General features: G+C 36.1%; 1 protein-coding gene across 1 annotated transcript in view; it reads left to right on the top strand.

Moving 5' to 3' along the window:
- Nucleotides 1–24,819, top strand: part of homer (protein) — a 497,710-nt gene that overhangs the window by 21,214 nt on the left and 451,677 nt on the right. The window lies entirely within an intron of this gene.

Here is a 24,819-nt window from a genome sequence, read left to right as displayed (position 1 = left end):
ATTATCACCTTGTGGAACCCAGTGTAAGATTTTCAAAAACCTAAAAACTGGTGCAATTCGATTGAAATTTAACAAATTACCGCAGGTGTCTTGCAATGTCGGTTTTTTAAATTTAAAGAAAATACACAGATGGCTTAATAATAATCCTTTTAAATTTTTTAATGAACTTTACAGCTAGAAAGTGTTAATGTGTTTTAATAGATGTTACTATTATTTGTTTGTTGTATTTTGCATTTTACTGTATTTTTATTGTACGAGTATCATTGTTAACCACGTCTAAGTATAGTAACCTTCCGGTTGCTTACAAGACTGTATAATATAATAATACTTATTTACAAATGGCTTTCAAGGAACCCGGAGGTTCATTGCCGCCCTCACATAAGGCCTCCATCTGTCCCTGTCCTGAGCAAGATTAATCCAGTCCCTAGCATCATATCCCACCTCCTCAAATCCGTTTTTATATTATCCCCCCATCTTTGTCTCGGCCTCCCTAAAGGTCTTTTTCCCTCCGGCCTCTCAACTAACACACTGTATGCATTTCTGGATTCGCCCATACGTGCTACATGCCCTACTCATGTCAAACATGTGGATTTAATATTTCTAATTACATCATGCGAAGAATACAATGCGTGCAGTTCTACGTTGTGTAACTTTATCCATTCTCCTGTAACTTCATCCCTCTTAGCCCCAAATATTTTCCTAAGCACCTTATTCTTAAACACCCTTAGCCTCTGTTCCTCTCTCAAAGTGAGAGTCCAAGTTTCACAACCTTAAAGAACAACCGGTAGTATAACTGTTTTATAAATTCTAACTTTCAGGTTTTTTGAGAGAAGACTGGATGACAAAAGCTTTTCAACCGAATAATACCAAGCATTTTCTATATTTTTATTCTGCGTTTAATTTCCTCCCGAGTATCATTCATATTTGTTACTATTGCTCCAAGATATTTGAACTTTTCCACCTTTTCAAAGGATAAATTTCCAATTTTTATATTTCCATTTCGTACTATGTTCTGATCACGAGACATAATCATATACTTACTCCCAGACCTATCTGTTTACTTGCTTTAAGTAAAATTTCCGTGTTTTCCCTAATAGTTTGTGGATGCTCTCCTAACATACATCATTCACATAGACAAGAAGCTGATGTAACCCGTTCAATTCCAAACCCTCTCTGTTATCCTGGACCTTCTAGATTCTAGAAAAAAGTTAAAAAGTAGAGGTGATAGTGCATCTCCTTGCTTTAGCCCCAGTGCATGGGAAAAAACATCAGATAGAAACTGGCCTATACGGACTCTGCTGTACGTTTCACTGAGACACATTTTAATTAATCGAACTAGTTTTTTGGAAATACCAAATTCAATAAGAATATTATATAACGCTTCTCTCTTAACCGAGTCATACGCCTTTTTGAAATCTATGAATAACTGATGTACTGTACCCTTATACTCCCATTTTTTTCCAATATCTGTCGAATACAAAACGTCTGATCAATCTATTACGCCTAAAACCGCACTGATGATCCCCAATAAACTAATCTACATATGGAGTTAATTTTCTCAAAAGAATATTGGACAACATTTTATACGACGTCAACAAAGGTGATATTCTTCGAAAGTTACTACAGTTAGTCGTTTCCCTCCTTAAAGACAAGTACGATTATGGATTGTTCTGGTACAATTTCCTTTTCCCGAATACCAAGTACAAGCTTATTAATTTCGCTAGATAATGCGCTTCCACTCTTAATAATAATAATAATAATAATAATAATAATAATAATAATAATAATAATAATAATAATAATAATAATAAATACTGTGATTGTTTAGTTACAGCGGTCAACAGCACAGTGCACTCTCGGGCTACCATCTCTTACCGGCGGATAAGACATTGCACTAACGTGCATCCGTGGCTACTGGCGGGTATGCTTTCTGCCTCTCTCTTTTGCACGATAGTGCATATTACGATGCACTCCTTACTTTTTACCCATTTCAGCGAGTGCTGACGACCACTGGCTTAGTAGAAAGTAGAGCCTTAGTAGTCTTGTGGATGAAAGGAAAGGCGAAGGTTCTTACTGCAGCTCCTAAAATAATTAGTATTTTTCTATACTTTCCGATAACATTTTCTTGCATAGAGAGCATTTAAATTATGTCTTCGATATAGACAAGGTTTATAGTTAATGAAAAACGACATACGAATTTACGGTTCTGTTTAACAACACTTTTTCTTTGAAATTCACTCCACTTCTCATAGCTTTGACATTCTGTAGTGGTACTGTACTTAAATAAATTATTGCGGTATGTATGGTGTAGTTGTAACACTGTCATTGATACACTTTTTCTCACTATTGTTGAAAACTTGTCTTATTTTCTTTGTCTTATACGTAGGCCTACACTATATACAGATTTAATAAAATGCAACTAATTTTATAAACTTCAAGTTTCCAAGGACAGCTTTTTTTTTTTTTTAATATCTGGGGAAAATTAATTCTCCTTTGGGGTTTTAGAGAAAAATGAAGCTGTTTTTTTATCTAACAATTATCATTATGCAGTTACACTGTATACAGTATCCCACTTTGTGTCGTATTTTTACGTTAAAGATGAACATATCAACAAACTTCCGTAACAGAAATGAAGTATAATATATTGCTGTACATAACGTTTGACAAAAAGAAATGAGACACAGAAGCTATGTAAAACCAGGGCAACATAAATACTTCAAATAGCAAAAGCTTTGTAATATAAACTTAAAATGATTTTAGCCATACTTTAAAAATCACAAAGTATGTATGTATGTATGTATGTATGTATGTATGTATGTATGTATGTATGTATGTATATGCCTACGTCATTCGCCAAAGGAGCGCAGTTTGAAATTACTTTCTTAATTAATGTGTAATTTTGAGTTCATTTCTGTATGAGTTTATATGAAAATTAGATCTTCCAAAGTTTCTGTTGGACAGTGGGCACGAAATAGGGAGAACTAGAAATCCAGACATCTCACTACTTTCCACCTAAGTAACTTTAAAACCAATTTGTATATCCAAGTGACAGACCAAAGTTACTGCGCTTGTAAAGGAGTAAGTCATGTGGAACTACATCAAAGGTGCTACCGAGATCAAAGTGTATTGAACTTTGGGAAGCAACACAAGGTGAAACCATGCTTAGGAAATTGGCGAGGCTAGATATAGTAGCACAGTCTTCGTATATCTTTATTGGTAGTGGTAGTTGTTATGTAATAAAAACTATGTATTGTGTATAAAATTGAAATGAATGATTTGTTTATTATCTTTCCAGAATTCATAATGCTATAATCGTTTTGTTGTTTCTACTGGTTAGGCTCTTGGAGGACATTCATTACTCTACTTTCTTCATAATATAGATTATTGACTTATTCTTATTCAAGACTTTATAAACTATTTTTTTTGTTATTTTTTGTCCGTTATTTAACGACTTTTATCAACTACTACGTTATTAGCGTCGATGAAATTGGAGATAGCGAGATGATATTGGCGAGAAGAGTCCAAAGATTTGCCATTTGATTGGTACCTCGGAAAAAATCAAACAAGTAATCATCAAAAGCGGAGTCGAACCCATTCCCGAACGCAGCTTCATATTAGTAGACAAATGCACTTACTGCTTGAACTACGTCAATGGCGACTTGGGTAAGTTTGAAAGTGTTTCTATCCGTGACGAAGTTGTCTATAGTAATGTCACAAGTCGCGAGTGGATTTATCTGGGAAATCTCAGACCTCGAGTGACATATGTTAGGAATAAAATAAAAATGTAAATAATATGCATTATCCCTAAAATTCGCTCACAAAATGTTAATAATTGTATATTTATGAATATTTAACGTATTCAGACATTGTGAAGTTGAAATAGATGAATAATGATTACTGCAATAAAGAAATGGAATGTTATTCAGTAATCCCAATTGAGAAAAGCGAAATACAGGTTTAACTTAACATGTACTGCGCTTTTCTCTTGTTATAACAGAAACACATTTTCATTATCTGCTGAAATCATAATTTAATTTAAACATTTTATAATATAATTGCAAATAACCTGATTAATACATTAATTAAATGAACAATGGTTGTGAAGGATTGTCATTTTCTTTAGATACAGTACAATGGAATGGAATGAGGAGATGTAAATGTGGAAGTAGGATTTCGCACTTTATTAAATGGATTCATGCTAATCGATTTACGGGGAAACAGTTGGCGACACTGACTAAACAAAAGAACGACCATGGGATAAATTATAGTGACTATTTCGTTTATACGACGTCATTCCATTTTCGGCCAATGAAGTGTAATGAAATTTTGAATTCCAACCAATCACAGTTATACATCGCGATAATTTCTGCAGCTCGATTTATCACTATCAATTTATCGCATGGTCGTTCTTTTGTTTAGTCAGTGTTGTCAACTGTTCCCACGTAAATCGACGAGCATGAATCCATTGTACTAAATAAAGTGCGAAATCCTACTTCCACATCTACATCTTCTAATTCCATGTCCATTGTATCTAAAGAAAATGACACTCCTTCATAACAATTGCTCATTTAATTAATGTATTAATCAGTTATTTGTAATTATACTATAAAATGTTTAAATTAAATTATGATTTCAGCAGATAATGATTAATTGTTATAATAACAAGCGAAAAGCGCAGTACATGTAATTAACATTTTAAAATATGTATTTCGCTTTTCTCAGTTGGCATTACTGAATAACATTCAATTTCTTTATTGCAGTAATCGTTATTCATCTATTTCGACTTCACAATGTCTAAATAGGGTAAGTATTCATAATTGTATAATTATTAACATTTTGTAAGCGAATTTTAGGGATATATTATTTACATGTTTATTTTATTCACGAAATAGTCCTAATAAATGTCACTCGAGGTCTGAGATTTCCCAAATAAATCCACTCGCTTCGCTCGTGGATTTATCGGAAAATCTCATACCTCTTGTGACATTACTATAGATAAATCGAGCTGCAAAAATTGTCGCGATGTATGACTGTGATTGGTTGGAATTCAGAATTTCATTACACTTCATTGACGAAAATGGAATGACTCATAAACGAAATAGTCATTATAATAAGTAGGCCTACGTTTTGGTAATTTGAAAATTGATTTCTATGAATAGGCGTATCGCCTGCTAAACAAGCAAGTCCTGTTAATATAAAACGACAGCCGTATCTTTTTTTCCAGGTCTGATGAGGTTACCATTGTGCCATTGTAGACTGGGACTTGTTTGATGACCCTTCAAGTTATTTCATGTTAAAATTTTGTTTTTACTTTTCGTTTCAGATAATAAACGTTTAGCGCAGAAATTTAAGTTATGTTCGGTTTAGTTTCTACACATTTTTGCTAGCTTCTCTGTGCCTAATTCTCATTAACTTTGTGGTGTGCTAGGACACATTACCGGTACTTTTTTTTTTAAGTTTCTCCCACCTATTGCATTATTATGCTTAATAACATCTTTTGCTCACTAAGAGATTGGGAGGCAGTTGATTCCATTCCAAATCTAATATCAGTGGGTATGGTTCCAGTGAACGATTTTAAATGTTTCATTGAAATCTCTGTGACTTTTATTTTTCCTTCAGCATGTGCATTGTTAGGTAAGTATGACAGATTTGAAGTTCGGTGTATATATTCTTGCATCTGCGTTGCTATAATATCTTTTAGCCAATGTGGTTTGATATAATATTATTCTTGTTTTAAAGGGTTTTTTTTTTCTTATTGCTCTCTGTATGACATTCTCTGTTTGTCTTTATTTCTAATGGGCATCTACATAAAAAACATTTTACAGTTCGAAAGGAGTAGAACTTCATTATATTTTACATTCAACGGTCGGCCTCTGTAGCGCAGTTGGTATAGCGCTGGCTTTCTGTGCTCGAGGTTGCGGGTTCTATCCTGACCCAGGTCGATGGCATTTAAGTGTGCTTAAATGCGACAGGTCATGTCAGTAGACTTACTGGCATATAAAAACTCCTGCGGGACAAAATTCCGGCACACCGGCGACGCTGACATAACCTCTGCAGTTGCTAGCGTCGTTAAATAAACCATAATTAAAAAAAATACATTCAACATTGTCATTGTCATTATGTAAGTACAGAAATAAAATATTTTAATTAAAAAGAGAGATTGGAAATACGCATTTGCAACAACATCTATCTGTGCAGCGATTTCTCTTGAGCTATTGGATGTATTTCTCTTTACTAATGGTAGGTACTTGGCTGTTCGTCATTCACCATATGGTCAGTTATGTAGGCCAATTTAACGACAGAATCATTGCCCAGGGTGCGCCATAGAAGGCTGGTTTACGCTACGCCCTTGAAAAGATGATGGAGATTTGTTGGGATGCCGCAGGGGAACCGCAGTTACCGAAGAAAATCCCTGTCACCTGGACCACGGGCTTGTCCAAGACAAGTTATAAATCGAGGGTACACCGAAGATCGAACCGGGTCCATGGGATTATAAATCTATACCATCGTGATGGCATTATTTGAACTGTTGTGTTTTTATTTAGTATTACCTTATACTAATAACATAGTAGGTCATAATTTGACTATAATAAATTTAATAGTGCTTCTCGATGGTCTAGTCACTAGTGGCTATAGCGCTAGACTCATAATCGTGTGTACCTGGACTATTATTGGACCTATTGTGTTTTTATTTAGTATTGCCTTATGCTAAATAAGAACACAATAGGTCAAATAGTGCTGCCACGATGGTCTAGTCTCACTAGTGCCTATAGCGCTAGACTTACACCGTGTACATAAAATAATATAACAAGAATACACAGCAATAACTTTTAAACCAATGAACACATTTTTATATTGTTTGCTTTGTGAGACTAACAGATGTTGGGAGATTTGTCACACAGTTTCTACATGTGTGCCTCTGGTTGCCCGTGCAATGTCCAATCGAAAGTCAATTTCGTTCCATGTTTTTTGAAGCATAATTGGTGTGATCGTGGAAATGACACAAAAAGAAATCTAATGGTGTTAAATCTGGTGATCTCGGAGGCCAAGGGATTGGACCATCTCTGCCGATCCATCGTCCAAGAAAAGAGTCACCAAGGAAGTGTCTTACTTGGCAGGACCAGTGCGGGGGCGCCCCATCTTGTTAAAACAAGATATTTGGTAGTTGAGCAATTTGAAGCAGTAAAAATTCTTGTAACATATCTAGGTACACGCCAGATGTCACAGTTTCCTGGGAAAAAGAATGGTCAGATTATTTGATCACACATAAGTCCGCATTACACATTGACTTTAGGGCTATCTCTCTCATGTTTCCTCACTATACAAGGATACTCAGATCCCCATATCCGAACATTGTGACGATTTACGCGTCCGACAAATGGAATGCCTATAGTATAAAGAAGAATCAGTAGGGACAATTCTTGTTGGCTCCTTCGTGTTGTTGGTATTAAAATCAAGCTCAGGAAGGTCTCGTCTTCCATAATCCAACTATGTCGCTAGGATCGGCAGAGCTAACAGCTGATTTTAGCGATTAGCTGTTCAAACATGTTAAACTTTCAGATGAAACTTTGTATTAACTGTTGTACCCCTTTGTTCTATAGTGATATTTGTGTCCTATTATGTGGGTATAATGAAAATTCATTTTTTCCTTTCAAAATACATATACAATTCCAATGTTCAAGATTGAAATAAAATATACTATTAGCGAAGTGCGTACCGTTTTATTCTGTATATCCACAGGTATATCCATTACATTTCGTCTTGGATCACATTATGTTGTAAAATACATACACCAGGGAAACATTTAATAAATAAACAAGAATTCGGGATAACCTGTTGCAATTAAAAATGTGTGTTCACTGTATATCTGCTGTACTAATTGAGGGCTTTGCCGGAAGAAAGGCGGATAGACCTATACGCCCTTCTTCGGGAAAACGATTTAAAATGTAGTGAAATTATAGTAGCGAAAATTTATTTTGATTTACTGTACATACCTGCAGGACAGGGCTGCGTGCGTGTATAACATTTTATTCAGGTGCGTTTTAAAATCTTAGATTGCATATATCTCAATTCGCCATATTGACATATACTCCCTTCTTCCGGCAAACCCCTCAATTGTAGGCCTAACTGCCTAGGTATACAAAGTGGGCCTAATAATTATCTACCTCAACTATTTTCGCACATAACTATGTAATATTTTGCCCAAAATACAATTTGCAGCAATAATAGGCTACCAAAATACATATATGACATTTCAGTTTTCATCATTGAAATGAAATACACTATTAGCGAAGTGCTTATCGTTTTATTCTTTACCTTCATATCAATTGCATTTCTACTTGGATCACATATGTTGTAAAATACATACACCAGGGAAACGTTTAATAAATACACTAGAATTTGGGATAACCTGTTGCAATTAAAAATGTGTTCACTGTATATCTGGTGTAGGCTACTAATTGTAGCCCTAATTATCTAGGTGTACAGAGAGGGCTTAATAATTATCTACCGCAACTTTTATCACATGACTACGTAATCCTTACATCATTATGGAGTGCTGCACTTACTTTTCCGTTGCTGTAATATATATTGCGGAACAGAGATTAAGGGTGTTTGAGAATAAGGTTCTTAGGAAAATATTTGGGGCTAAGAGGGATGAAGTTACAGGAGAATGGAGAAAGTTACACAACGCAGAACTTCACGCATTGTATTCTTCACCTGACGTAATTAGGAACATTAAATCCAGACGTTTGAGATGGGCAGGGCATGTAGCACATATGGGCGAATCCACAAATGCATATAGAGTGCTAATTGGGAGGCCGGAAGAAAAAAGATCTTTATGGAGGCCGAGACGTAGATGGGAGGATAATATTAAATTGGATTTGAGGGAATTGGGATATGATGATAGAGACTGGATTAATCTTGCACAGGATAGGGATCGATGGCGGGCTTATGTGAGGGCGGCAATGAACCTTTGGGTTCCTTAAAAGCCATTTGTAAGTAAGTAAGTATAATATATATTGCAGTAACACATTTGAATTAACAAATTCTTACCTTCTTCCATTCTCGTGAAGATTTTTTTGCAGTCAGTAATATAAATTCCTAACTCCTTCATAGTTAGATACAAATGACAAGAACCCTACACCAGATTACGTCTTATAATTTTATAAGAGTCGAACTCAGGAAATAATTCCCTTACGAAGTTAAAACAATGGCTTGTTACTATGGGCAAGAATCATTATAGTGTATGTAAATTTTGACATTTTTAAACTCCTTCATACTCATACTAATTAATTATATATCTATATAATGCTCGAACTCAGGAAATAATGCACTCACGGAGTTCAAACTATGGCATATTACATGGGCAAGGTCATTGCTCATATCAATTTTTGTATCTTTTGAATCACTCCTTCATAGCTACATCCAAGAGCTAGCTATACACCAACGTAAAGTAGTAATTATGTAGCCGAGGTTTGGTTTTCTTATTTAGACACATCCTATTCAACCGATACAGTCCGAAATTTTAATATATATGTTAATTTCAATTTGGAAACCAAAATCAATATCAGTGTAAAAAATATTACTGTCAATAATACGAATACTAATGTAGGCCTTAAGTATAACGTTACTGGTATGAAATAATTGTTGACGTCCTAACTGGACCGAAACGAATGCCATGATTTATGTAGCTAATGGTTCAATAACATTACCTTAACAACATAAGCATTTACCGACTACCAGTGACTTGAACATTAGTGAATATTTTCGTAATATTTACATACGGAAGTAATTATTATGATTATGTTGCCATTCCTTTGCTTCATATCTTTCAAGTTGTTAAAAGATGAGTAATAAATGTTTTAAGTTAATATTAAATTTTATTATGCCAGCCCTGTCAGATGCCTTATGTAGATGGAGAACCATCTGGTCGAGATTCCAGATATTAGACTCTGTTTCGTGACATGCACACTTAGAATTCGTTCCCACGAAATGTACTAATTGTCCCTACTGATTCTTCTTTATACTGTGGAATGTTGCTTCGTCAGAAAACACCACTCTTTGCAAGAAATTATTGTTATCTTCATCTATTGTATGCAACATATCCACTGCAAAATTCATTCTTCTTACCTTATCATCTTCTGTAATAAGCTGCACAATTTGAAGTTTGTAACGAAAGAGTTTAAAACGTTTCCGAAGTGTGGATACTTGATTGTGGAATTTGTAATTCTCGTGATGCACGACGAATAGACTTTGTTGGACTGTGTTGCAAAGCTTCATGTATTGCTGCACACTCGGTCTTCCTGTAGGTTTTGCCTTTCCTAAGCTACTAGTTTGCATAAGTTTCTCATACCATAGCCGAATATCACGTCTAGAAGGTACATGACGAGTATTGTAGACTTCTATAATTTCTTTGAACCTGTGTTGTGTTGAATTAGTTTGAATTAGCCATTCTACACAACGAGCTTTCTGTTCTAAATTCGCCATTTTCAGAAAAAAATGAGACACACGGAAAAAAAAAAGTGACATACAGAAAAAAGGTGACATACGACTCAAGCAACAATGACTATTGCCAATGAATAAAATCTCCCAACTTTTGTTTTTTGTCTTTTTTTTTTTAATTTAATATTTATTAAAATTTCATAGGAGAAAGAGTTCGTCCAAAGGGCTGGAGTCGGGAAGAGTATCCAAAACGCTCATTGCATTTCCGCGTTGAATTAAACGTTGACGCAAATAAGTAGTGCAACGACGATAACCAATAATGGAGATCAAAATTTGTCCGATTTGAGATACCAAAACTTTAGCGTCATGACTCCAAGGACCGAAGGTCTCCACAGCAAAGGGGACAAATATATAATTGTCTAAAAGATGAGCATTTTATTGACTTTATTTTTCACGACTAATTCAGTAGCAGATGTATTCGGCAAGTGAGATGGAGCTAGAGTGTCAACGCAAATGGAGTCCCAAATTAAAGATTTTCCTCTAGACCGTGGAATTAAGATAAGACCATCGGGTCGTTTACCATCCGCGCGACTAATACCTGGTGATTCCAAAAGAGACGGGATGCCACAAGAAGTCAGATCTTTTAATGATATCATTGAGTGATGTATGTCTGGGAATGTGACCCTTGCTCCTCGCATAGCTGAGTGCATGATGGCCGTAAATATCAGCAATTCCTCCGCAAATACATTGGTGTGGCTGGCAGTGTTTACAACCAAGGCGTAAAGCCATTGCGATTTTAAAGGATGTACTATCTATTAGAGTGCCGATGTTAACTACAGTAAGCATAATTCAGTTATTCTGATCATGTTATTAGATATTTTGATATTATTTTGTTACATTATTTTATGTACACGGTGTATAATCGTGTGGACCCGGACTAGTTGGACCTATTATGTTCTTACTTAGTATTGCCTTATCAATTATTCTACCCTTAATGATGCATCTAATATATTGTGACGGCCATGTGAGATTCGATCTCACGACCAACGGCGGAAGGGCCAAGTCGGCCGTGTTTTGGGCGGGCTGCTCGCGCATCTGCTTCCTGGGGCATGTGCTACGCGCGGTGAAGGAAGGGAGCAGCAGCGTGCGATATTATTCGAGAATGCCATCCTGACATCCGTGGAAATCTTCTAGGCATCTGTCGATTGTTCGAGATCGCGAACTCTCCAGAAACTATGGTTTGGTTATAAAGGAGAGGACGCAAGTGAACGACAGTAAGCCAGCGTTGTTACAGGCAGATTTGGACAGTAAGCGAGTTAGTCTTGTGTAGCAGTGAAGCCAGCTTCGAGACCAGAGCGCGACTTGAGTTGTGTCCGTAACTGTGGAGCCTGAAGTCCGGAGTTCGAGTGCAGTGGACCGCAGTTGGGGGACCTGAGTTCGAAGTTCAGCGGATCGTCTCTGAAGGTCTGGCGTTCGAGATTCTGTGAACGCGAGTGACTGAGCTAGAAGAACTAGCCAAGACAAACGAACTGTGAACTGAGAACTGACAGTTCCGTGTTGTAAATAGTGCTTTGTGAATATCAGTTAAGATTAACAGTTCATTGTTGTTCGTAATAGTCCAAGTAAATTGTCATCGTCGTCTGTGGAGTGCACTAACGAATACTGTGTTACTGTGTGGAGTGGAAATCCCATTGTTGACGGGAGTGGATTTAAATTGTAGAAAGTGAAGAGCTATTGTTGAGATAATAAAATTACATTGTTGTCTAGTATAAAATTTACAATATAAAAGTTAATGTGGGTATGTATATATGTTCTCTATACAAATCTACACGCTTTGACGGATATGTCCCAAAGTTTGCACATTTAACCTTCATAACCAGGAGAAAAACATAGGCTACATTAAAATTGTGCAAATGGACGTTAAATTAATTAAAAAAATAAAAATAAGTACGACCAAACATTCATGTGTAATACTAAAATGCAATCTTCTATAGTCAATTGTTTTTTATTATTGTCTGTTGTATTCAGCATCGACTTTCACGAGGCCATGGAAATAATAACACGAAATTAAATTACGTTGTTGTTACATCATGAAGGCTAAAATCTAGAAGACAATTAATACTATAAGTATATTTACGCAGTCCAGAACCGTATTATGAATTTCTCGATGCACTTGTACATAGTGAGCAGGCTGTGTTTATCCAACTGTATTCTTTGAAACCACAAGGATTGCTATCACATAATTGAATACTTAATATTGAATCACCGATAGTACTATTGCGAAAAATATTGACCCACCAAAATTATGCAATGGAACGAGAATTGGTGAGAAAAAACTCATAAAAAACGTAATAGAAGTGACAATAACTGTCAAAACGAAAGGAGAAGTTTTTATCACACGTATTTCTATGATACCCACTAACATGCCTTTCGATTTAAGCAACTGCAATTTCAATGCGACTAGCATTTGTAATGGCCATTTATTAAAATAAAACTCAAGGACAGTCGCTCAAAGTTGCAGACATTAACTTAAAAACTGCGTGTTTTTCACATTCTCAACTATATTTTATACAAAAGAGTGAAAAAAAAAAGATTTTACACATATCCAAAAGCACTTCAATGATACTTTTGTCATGTTGCTAATGTAGTATGTGAATGTACGTAAGCCCACTGAAAATAACACTGTATTACTAATTCTAAAATATATGTATTGTTATTCATGTCCAAAAATTTATTACTGCGAAATACTATCAGTATAATCAAGTTGCCAATGTAGTATGTTATGCGTTGTGGAAAGAACAATCTCTTAATTTCTAAAATAGCGGTTTATGTTTCTCAGAATATTAGTCTTTATGTTAGAAAATGACTTCTTACGAGTTTATATTGTATCTGTATTCTGTATATAAAATAATAATATAATTCATATGTTCTGAATTTGTGAGATACAATTTCTCAAGTCATATTAAAAAGAACTGGGTATTATATAAGCGGGCGTACAGCGATCAAGGGGTAAAAAAAAATCCAATATAAATTAAATTATATACGTATGTATTGATTCTTTTGTACGACCGATACAGAGATAAATTTTGTCTCACGATGAGACCCCAACGGGTTCAGACTGGGAACATCATCGTCATCGTCAGCTGTCTCTGAAATTTAAGTGAACGCATACATAGGTATACATGAAATTACGTGAAATGTATGTCAGCACAGCATAGATCAATTTACATATCTTATAATTACTTTATCTCTGCTTCTGTGCAACGTCACATTTGCGGTGGGGCGGAAAGGTTGTAATGATTTATAACACGCTGATTCCCACCACTAAGATAAGCCACTTGAAATTTAAGTCACTGACCGGCAGAGATAAAATATAAGGTCTTTAGAACATTGAGTTAATGTTAAGTGTGCGTATTGGGACTGAGGGGTGCGTTTTTGTTTAGCTTAACTTTAAGGCAATGCTAGAGGTGTGCTACGGACAAGAAGAGGCCAGGGTCCTGTATGGACTGTAGCGCCAGGAGAATGAAGAATGAAAATCAAAGCAATACTAACTCATTTACAGTTTGTGTGGCTGTAGTCTGTATATATTTTCATTTGGTTTTATTTTATTAATAGTTTGATTTTTCTATTACTTTATTTGTATTTCTGATGATGTGGAAGAGAAGGTCTGACGGCCTTAACTACGCCAAAATAAATAAATAAACACACACACATACACACAAATTAAAAAAAAAACATTTGAACGTATGGCACGTGATGAAATTCGTTTTGGTTATCTATAGTTGACTTTCTGAGATTTCCGAGAAGTCTAACAACCAGTTTAATTAAAAAAAAAAAAAAAAAGAAAAGAAAAAGACAACCCGGGCAACGCCGGGTGCTTTCAGCTAGTAGAGAATATAATAATGTTGTGCAAAACATATTGATGGGTGTTTAAAAGAAATGAAAATTTATGATTTAATCTAAATCAGCTCTAACAGTAATACATTTTCAAAATTTTCTTTGTTATATGAAATGAAGTGGTGATTGAAACGATGAAGGTAGTATATTTCTACATTCACATGTTTAGAGTAAATTATTTGTGTATTCTACCGGCCCTATTATATGACTCTCAAACATGGAGTTTAACAAAGAAGCACAGAGAAGCAATAAGAATCTGTCAAAGAAAAATGTAAATAAAACTTTCGGGCATAACGTTGAAAGACAGAATGCAGAATCAGAAAATAAGGAAGAGAACAGGATTAAAAGACGTCGCGACTACAGGAAGCTGCTTAAAATAGAAGTATGCAGGACACATCATGAGACAACACCCCAACAAGTGGACATACAAGTCTGTTTGGGACCCTAGGACCGAACGGGGGAACACCGGCAGACAGAGAACCTGCTGGGCAGACGAACTCAGGAGGAGCTTCGGCAGCAGATGGACCACGATAGCGAAAGAGAGAAGAAATTGGAACAAACTAGTGCAAACAGCTATCCGGACAAAAAATTAGGCTTATTTTTCCCGGACTGGCAAACCGAGACTGCAGAAACTAGCTCCCATTCAAAACGAAAGAGGCCCTTGTCCAATAGGAATATAGGTACATGGACTAATTATTGTAATTGTTATAATAGTAATAATAAATAATAATCCGTTGCGCCACAGCCCTTGAAGGACCCAGACCGACCAGCCGGCTGCTGGCCTCACGTTCACATGTCGAAGCAGAAGTGGACTATCATGCAACCAGAATGGAGGTACCGTGTGGTTAGCACGATGATCCCCCAACCGTTACAGTGGCTTTCGCAATCGGATTTCGCTACCTATCGTGACTCCCCAAGTCTATCACGATGCTGAGCGGACACCGGTTCCATACATTAGTAAAAAATTCATGAAAAAATTTCTTCCCCCATGAAGACTCGAACCAGCGCGCATTCCGTAACGCGAGTGTGTAACACAGCATTAGCAGTTTAAAAAAAAGGTGGGAAGGGCTTAAACTATCCATAAAATTAACGTAGTCGTCGACATCACAAAAATGGATCAAAAGAGAAAGTCTGTTAGTTTATAAAAATGAAATGTTAATATTTACGTGATTATGCCTGTAATACAACACTTTAGATAACATTTCTGAGCTAAAATGTATCTTTGCGAATTAATTTACAAAGTAAGCTCATCTGTTACGGAAAATAAATAAATACATTCATAAATGAATACATTTTTTATTACTTTTCTGTTAAAGTCGGTAATTGTGGTTAGAATTATTTTCTTCATAGCTGCAACAAATTAAAAGCCAGAAAACACGACCAGAATGGATCGTTGATTGTAATAAAGGATTACCTGATTTTCATAGTGACTGCTAAATACCACTTTTATGAGTGGGGATTGTCCTATTGCTTTCATACTGCTGTTGATAGTTTAAGTATATGTTTTACATATGAGATGTCTGTTTTGCACGTTGTACAGTAGTTGAAAGCATAGATATGCTGTACAATCTTAGAAAAAAGTTTTGTCGCACAGAAAGGAGGCAGCGGGCATGATCAGAGGACGTGCGACCTGGTTCACAAGAGGAGGACTAGTTGTAATAAAATTATTTTGCTTCGTTGTATGTCTGATCATGCGCACTGCCTCCTTTCTGGGACTTAAAAAGTATCTGTGCGACAAAACTTTTTTCTGTGACTGTACATAAGTTATATCTTTCCATACTAGCGGAAGTAGATTGGAAGCGGCAGTGCACAGTGCTGTCCACACGCGGCCCGCTGAGTGCTCGGTTATGAACTTTGATTGTAGAACACACGAGAGGTAAACCTTAGGAAGACAATTCTTTACAATTTGAAATTGAAAAGGTGCTAAAAATGTTTAGGCCTACCTTTTCAAAGTCGGTGTTGAAAATGTTCCCTATTTGCTGCAAAGCAGATGTTAGTTAAACAGATCTTGTTTCACACGTTGCAGATATGCGTCCGAAATGTTGGGTATTTCTTCTTGTTTTTAATACTTCAGTATACGTACCTTAAAAGTGGACAACTTTGCACCACATTTTAAGGTTTTCTTAGAATAACTCGACAAAAATTATTATTAAGTTTCTTAAAAAATATGTCAATATTATGATTAGGACCTAAACATTTATTCTAAATTCAGATCTTTGGAAAAACAAATACATTAAGAAAAAATTTTCAAAAGTGGTGCAATGTTGTACAGCAATGTGGGACATCTTTGCACCAAATGATTCTTCTTGATATATCCGTACTACACTCAACTGCTGGTGCAAAATTACGACACTGTAGTTCAACTTTCACATCATAGAGACCATGTTTATTAGTACAATAGCATTTTACAATAATGAATGCTAACAATAACGATACAATTAGATCATTGTTACATCACTATATATAGTTCCTGTTTTTTAATCAGTTTAAATATTTTGAAATCTCTGGAACATTAAACTGTCCCCGGTGTGACACCTCTGGGTTCAGATCTTGTCATTATTTTCTTTTCAACACTTGGTCGGCTTTTACACTTAAGAAGGCACAATGCTGACATCAGTTTCATCATCCAAAATGACATCTATATCAGATTCACCATCAGAGAACTGATTTGCTGCAATATTCTTTCTCTTTGCTGATTTTTTAGAGTGCCTTCCTCTTCTGCTTCTGTTTTTCTTGATGTCTCTCCTGTAGTTCCTCAAATGATTCATGGACCCATGCTTACTGGAATGGAATAATATAATGACTTTGTAACTACTGAAAAATGCGTATTCTAAAGCTATTTTATTCTAATACGCACTGCAGTTGACTATTAATGATACACAATGTCTGTTGTTGTAAATGTCATTAGGAAGATCGCGATGCAAAGTTGTACTTCAGAGTAATGTGACTGAACATTTCTGGATTCCACTCATTTAATCCATGTGAATCATTATTTTAATGTTTTGCAATATGCAGCCAAACTTATGGGTATATAAATTAATATAAATTTATTGTTAAAAACTTACCTTTTCAATATATGATTCGAAAGTTTCAGTAACACAACACACAACGTTCACAATTTCAACAACTCAGTCGGCCTGGGTAGCGCAGTCTGTATAGCGCTGGCCTTCTGTGCTCTAGGTTGCGGGTTCGACCCTGGCCCAGCTTGATGGCATTTAAGTATGCTTAAATGCGACAGGCTTACGTCAGTAGATTTAGTGGCATGTAAAAGAACTCCTGCGGGACAAAATTCCGGCACACCGGCGATGCTGATATAACCTCGGCAGTTGCGGGCGTCGTTAAATAAATCATAATTTAATTTAATCAACAACTCATTCCATAGATGATGGACAAATAAACGATTGGTGCACCAGATGGTACCTCAAATCACAGACTTGAAAAAGAGCTACCAGGCAAACTGAATACTCTGGAGGAGATGTATATAAAATCACATGTACAATTCAAAAAGTGTTGGTGTTGCAAAGATACACTCACGGTGCAAAGTTGCCCAGCATTATGTATAGCATTATGTGCTGATGTATGGTTTGACTCCGCTTGTTATGCTAACTTCGTGAGAGATTTTCGTGGCAATTGTTCTAGTTAAGCAGCAATATCATGCAACTTTTCCTCTGTTAAAACATGACGCATTCGTCGTCTTTTCTTCTCCAATGCTGGTATCGTTCGAGTTTCGAATTCATTCACTGTTTCATGAACTATAGTCTTTTCCAGTGGATCAGTTCCAGGAAAACGTTCTTGAAATTCTCTCCGGCATCGAGCAGGTGATTAGTTTTTTAAAAAACGTTACGGCAAATGAGAATTCTTTGCTCTGTATATTAAATCTCTGAACCATTACTCATGCAACAACCACAAATAAAGAAACGAAACTCAACACTGCACACAATAACAGACAACCGTCTTATCAGCGACTATTCATGTCTTTGATGGCACAACGCGCGAAGCTACTTACTGCCGACTCTGGTCCCGTACGCGAGCGTGGAAAGATGAAATGTATGCACTGTAGTTAGCAAGTCTGATTGCAGCTAATGAACTTTTAATTAGAACCGTGTATAACATATCACATATTTTGAATTATAACAACAGTGACGAACGTTTTCGACTTGGTAAGTCATCATCGGGTGACTTGGATACATTTAAGAACACTTCACTTTGAATACTGTAGTAATTTACAGTGTTTTTTGTTTAATGTTGTGAGGGCGGTGGTACGATCATCCACTCCTCTTTATCTTTCTTATATTGGCTGCTTTCGCCAGGTGGACGGCACATTGAAAGGATTGGGTGTGCGCAGTGGAAGACTTTTAGAATGAATAGTGTGAATTTGTAAAACAAATATAATTAACAATAATAAGTAACAATGTACATAAATGAAAAATGAAATAACAATAAACATGAAATAGATGAGTAAAAATAGGACAAACTAATCTGAAATGATATCCCCAGGGCATGTAAATCATGTATCACAAGGCTGAGGCCAACACACTTATAAGTGATTAAACCATCTAATATGGCCGTCTCTCGACCATCAGTGACTAACTTATTAACCATATGTTCATGAACCACTCTTTAAATATATATATATATATATATATATATATATATATATATATATATAAACTATCTGAGTATGAATCTGAACACAACATCCAGCCAGCACATTAACTTAATACATGATCCATTCGACCATAGATACTACTCAGTCTGACTGACCAAACTAAAAATACATGTACACTCAATAAGAGACAATCTCTACCCAGCATAAGCCATTACATTACAGATCACTATACATTACCCATTGCACATATTGCTCACATAAACTGTGCAAATAGCACTAACACAAATCTCTGCACTTTACAAAATGAATACCCAACGGTGAGAGAGAGGGATGGAGACAGATGCACGTAATAAGTAACGGACGATAATTCCAATTTCAAGGATCATTTAAATAGCAACTAAACTCGACGCACATGATAAGAAAATAGCGGCGAAGGAAAGCAACAATCAAAATGGAGCAGGGAAAACACTAAAAGCATATGTGAGACCGTAATCGCTGCCTTATCACTCTAACCGTCTCGGAACATAAACTCACATTTCAAATCATATCTCCTTACATAATTCCCAATACAATTTACCTCAAACACATATATCTCACAAATATGTTACTCGATGCAAATACTAAAACTTGCCCCCAAGACGCATCACTAGCAAGCGATATTTCAAACTACGATCCACTAAAATCCCAAACACACACGACGCAATTTAACTACTCCATTGATCTATCTCCAGCACGTACAAAGCCCGAGTCACGTTGTCTATATCTGCCGGGTACCAAAATGCTAAGTCTTGTTAAATGTTTCTGTCGCGTACGAGAGCTTGAATCTGAGCCAAGTGTTTCCGAATATCTCCCGCGTACGAGAGCCTAAATCTTGTTAAGAGTATCTGCCGCGTACCGGAACCCAAGTGACGTTCCGTGTATCTCCGTTAAAACAGGTAAACTCTCTCCCCCTCTATCCTCGTGAAACGTAATGACCCGGCCAATAGGATTATTTGGAAAGAACAAATGAAGGGATTGATAGCGCTATCTATTCTGTGACGTCTGAGAGCGCTCTGACGGATGAAGTGACGTACTAGGTAAACGGCCGTGGTAGTAGGCACGGCTCAATGTGGCGTTTAAGACAACTAATAAACTAAGTCACCACATTCCCAATAAATTACAGGAGAAGAACGGATGTTTGAACGGAGGTATCTACCAACTAAGCTGCAAAATTTGCGATAAAACGTATTGGTTAGACTAGATGAAATTTCGGAACTAGATACAATGAGCATGTTGCCTACTTTAGAAATAATAGAAAAAATCAAAATTTGCCCCTCATTTATTAGAAGAGAGCACGAACTAACCAACGTCAAAGATACCCTCAAAATTTTAAAAGTAATTAACGACAACAAAATTATCAATACCGCTGAAGAATTCTGCTGTATTTGCTAAATACTATAACAAAAAGATCCCATTACTCAATGAACTCACCCTAAATGACAATAATCCATTATATCGATTGCATACATACGTCGATTAGCGAGTAGTTTTTCCAACAGCTCAGTCTTCAGCCTTCTTCTCTCGACAGTACATGTAAGTAGACTAAACAGCTTTCTTCCGCGTAAAGGTTTATCATATCAACATTAAATTTCAAACAAAATTTATTTATTTAGTTTTTCAGATTTACTCACGTCACTGGAACGTCCGAGCTACATCTTCATTGCAATATGTTCACGTACCATTTTTCCAATACAGGCGTCTAGATATGTTATCTTATTGTAACGTGCTCAAAACTACTCAAAAAGATGAATGTACAGATATGGAAATAAAATTTGGGGCTCCCTTATTGTAGAAGTATCGCTTACAATACACTGCGTATGTGCAGTAAACAAGAGCCCCTATACAGGGTGTTAAAAGTATCCAATATTTTATGAGGTGCTAGTATGCATCAAAACAAGAAAATAATGTCTAATAAACATGAGCCCTACAACACATACTTTCTGAGATCTGAACACTTATTCATAGGAGGTGCTCAATGTGACGTCCATTCATGGCAATGCATTTCTCTGCCCTTCGGCGTAAGAAATCACGCACTCTTTGAAATTTATTTTAATACGTTGATAAGAAAGTCCTGATAACGATCCCCAGTTAATCTCTGTGGTAGCACGTATGGCCCTATTAATCTATCACCAAGAACGCTTGCCCATAAGTTGATTGAGAATCTATGCTGATACCTTGTTTCAACTTCATGGGGATTTTCATTAGCCTACATTTGCTGATTACCAAAATTTACAACACCATCTCTGCTGAACCCCGCTCATATCCCAACTACACTTTTGTTTTCAGTATTCCTTGCGACACATCAATATTCCATGCCAGGGGTATCAACCACGGTATGATTATCTGGTAGTCTGCAGAAAAATGCATTGTCATGAATGGACGTCACATTGAGCACCTCCTATGAACAAGTGTTCAGATCTCAGAAAGTATGTGTCGTAGGACCCATGTTTATTAGACATTACTTTCTTGTTTTGATGTATACTATCATCTCCTAAAATATTGAATATATTTTTAACACCCTGTATATGTAGACTATGCTACTTGTGGACAGTCATGCGAAATTGCTGCCTAAATACAGGTGGACTCCCATCAAGACTTGCTCCAAATTTTAATTCCGTATCTGTACATAAACCTTAATGTTACTTTTATTTTAACCATTGAAACCCTGGTAGAGGGGCAGAGAAGCCCTGACGGCCTTATCTCTACCAGGTTAAATAAATAAATCTAATCTAATCTAATCTAATCTAATCTAATCTAATCTAATCTAATCTGAAACAGGGTGAACCCATACTGTAATACTGTACGTTGTTTTAAACTTGTTAATGACAAAACTTTGAAAATGTTTTACTTAAATAATAATTCAAATAGGTCTATCATGTACTATCTTTGAAAATTACCGCAGTATTCAAATTGAATTGTACTTAAATGTATTCAAGTGACCTGATTGATGACTTAACGGGTCCAAAACGTTCATCACTGTTATAATTCAAAATATGTCTTGTAATTAAATATATTTAAATGACGTAATAAGTCATAGACTGTTCTAATTAAAAGTTCAATAACTTTAATCGATAACTTATCGGTCTTAAAATGCCAATAAAAGTCTAATTGCATTTTCATATAGTTACTTTTTCTGTTTAACTTTTGCTTATATCACTGGTATTTGTAAGAGGCTGCGTAGCTGTATTTGATATCGAGGTAATTCCTTCTGGATTGTGCACTATTTCTATGTAGTTCGATCATTAACACAGATATGACTGTGACCAGTGGTTCGTTTCGTTTTATAAGGTGTGTTTGATGTAAACATACAGAGAGAGTCATTGAAGTGCGAACCAGCTCGCGGCATTTGTGCCATCATCGAAATCTGTGCTCGTTGCTGTGTTCGGATATACGAGATAACCATACATATTCAGTTTCCTAAACAATTTTTGAAATAAATAAGTTACCAGTTTGATGAAAGGAGGTTCTGAAATGGCCGCCTTCATTCATTCTCCACACACTTTGGCGCCTGTAAGAAACTATCCATCACTTGCTGTAGTTCTCGTTAAGAATTAATGCTCGCAATCTTCTGATGGATATTAAATACTCAGTTCTTTCAGGGTATGTGGGTTTGTGTTATATACGACATATTGTACTTTATTCCAGAGACGAAAGTCGTAGGCTGCTAGGTCGGAGGACCTACGCGACAACAACTCCCTTTTGTACTTACTTTTATGTTTGCTCTAGTTGAACACACTATTAATTGAAACATTGGCTGCATGAACTATTGCAGAGTCCTGTTGAAAAAATAGACAAAATCACGCTCCATGTCGATTAATTCTCTAAAGGGGGGGGGCAAAATCATATTTACGTATGTGTAGATATGAGCTGTTGTCTCATTAAGAAATGATCATGATATTTTCGCCTTTCATGTCTTATCATTAATAAGGTATTAGTTCAGACTAAAGCAATAGATCAAACTTCAGTGCGTCTTCGCCATCATGCCCGCGATGATCGACCGGCCGTGTGCCCGGTGGAAGGCCGCGCTTCTGCCGCTGAGACGACATGTATGCTGACGCAGCTAGTCAAGACCATTCCTATTCATATAAACACTACGGCGTCTATAAATAAAACAGTTTATTTATAAGTTCGCCTCTGGCAGTATTCGTTTAGCTGAGATGAACAGATTGTTTCGTTATTGTAAACAGATATTCATTAAGGGAAAATATTTATATATACAACACATATATAAAGAATAGAAAATCGTATGCTTCGAGGCGAAAATTTAGACAAATTTCCTGACAGGCCAGTGCCCTCTAGGAAAATAATATTAAGGTTATTTAATAGATTCAATGAAATAGTTTCTGTAAATGATAGAAAAAACGACAAAAGCGCCGTGTTCTTACGGAGGAAAAACTGATGAAATTGGTGGGGCATTAGAGCGTAGCCCACGCAAGTCTCTAACACGTTTAGCACAGCAGACAGGGATTTCTAAAGCATCTGCCGGAGTGGCAACAAAATTATATAACAATAATGAAAAGAGCACGTTGAAAAATATCTGACGACCGAATTCTGATATAAATGATCCGTAAAATAATGTAGACTTAAATTAGGAGGTTGTCAAGGAAGAAACCTAAAAGATATAATCGTCATGATGATGAGGACGTCGACGAAGGAAAAAAAAGAACTGTACTGAATAAATCTGACTCAGTATTGTGTTACAAGAAATTGCATAATTATTATCCTTTTTTTTTCCTCGATAGAGAGAGAGAGAGAGAGAGAGAGGGTGGGAGTGTTTACAACCGCACTATATTTCAATACTAAACATTGACTTCATTATTCGGGGGCAATTTAAATCCCGCTCCCCTAAATTTTTCCTATGCACCTCCAAAATTTTTCTTTGCGTACGATATCTATGATATTAAAACTTCTAAAACGACCAATGAATTTCCTTCAAGTGAAATAAAAATGACAATTTTGAAGTTATGCTTGAATAGCTTGTATTACGTATAGGTTTAAATCACTTCCTATTAAAATATATATTTTTTTTTTTAACATTTTCCCTTAATTTTGATACCGGTAGTTGATATTCTTCGTAAATGCAAAGCTATTTTCTTAGAAGCAAGAACTAAAAATTGTATGATGCCTCTGTGCTGAACCCATTAGGGCTTTTTCAACTTGTGATCAGACAGACACATGCTGGGATTTTCAGTTACTTTGTGGTAGCCAATATAGTCCATGTTAGCCCAAATATGTTTCTAGAATTAAATTTGGTATTTTGTAATACACAGCACGGTCTACAAACACTTTGAATGTTATTGTTTTCAGAACAAGTGCCACTACAGTCAATTCCATTTTGTGTGTCGTATGTTATTACAAGCATCTCAACCCAATCCGTACTTCTTCTCTCTCCTCGATAGTGAATCACATTTTAGAGTAGGTTTTGTTGTTAATTATAACTATATTTGTGGGTTTCTTGTCCCATGGAATGCATTTCACTCAGACATCACATAATGTTATCTAAGCTGATGGCACTGCACATGATTTCCACAATGCTTCAGAGTATTCTCACTTTGCAACCTCTGAATTTGCATTGCACACGTATTGGCTTGTCCTTGATCTCCTTCCCTTCGCTCCCTACTCCAATTTCTCCATCCAACTAGACCTGTGTACCTTGTAGTACTGGTACCATAATTTCACTTCCCACGCCTATCGAGATATTTATTTGCGGATTCAAAAGAACAAAATATTTAGTCTCTTCCGATTATACGAAGTGTAAATGGGAATGTTGCAGTACTGAAAAAGAAATTTTATTTTCATATTGTTAGGCCTAGGAAGTACAGGTTTTTTTT

This window comes from Periplaneta americana, chromosome 1 (genome assembly GCF_040183065.1).
Source record: "Periplaneta americana isolate PAMFEO1 chromosome 1, P.americana_PAMFEO1_priV1, whole genome shotgun sequence".
In the NCBI taxonomy this organism is placed as follows: Eukaryota; Metazoa; Arthropoda; class Insecta; order Blattodea; family Blattidae; genus Periplaneta; species Periplaneta americana.
This window is presented reverse-complemented; position numbering and strand designations above follow the sequence as displayed.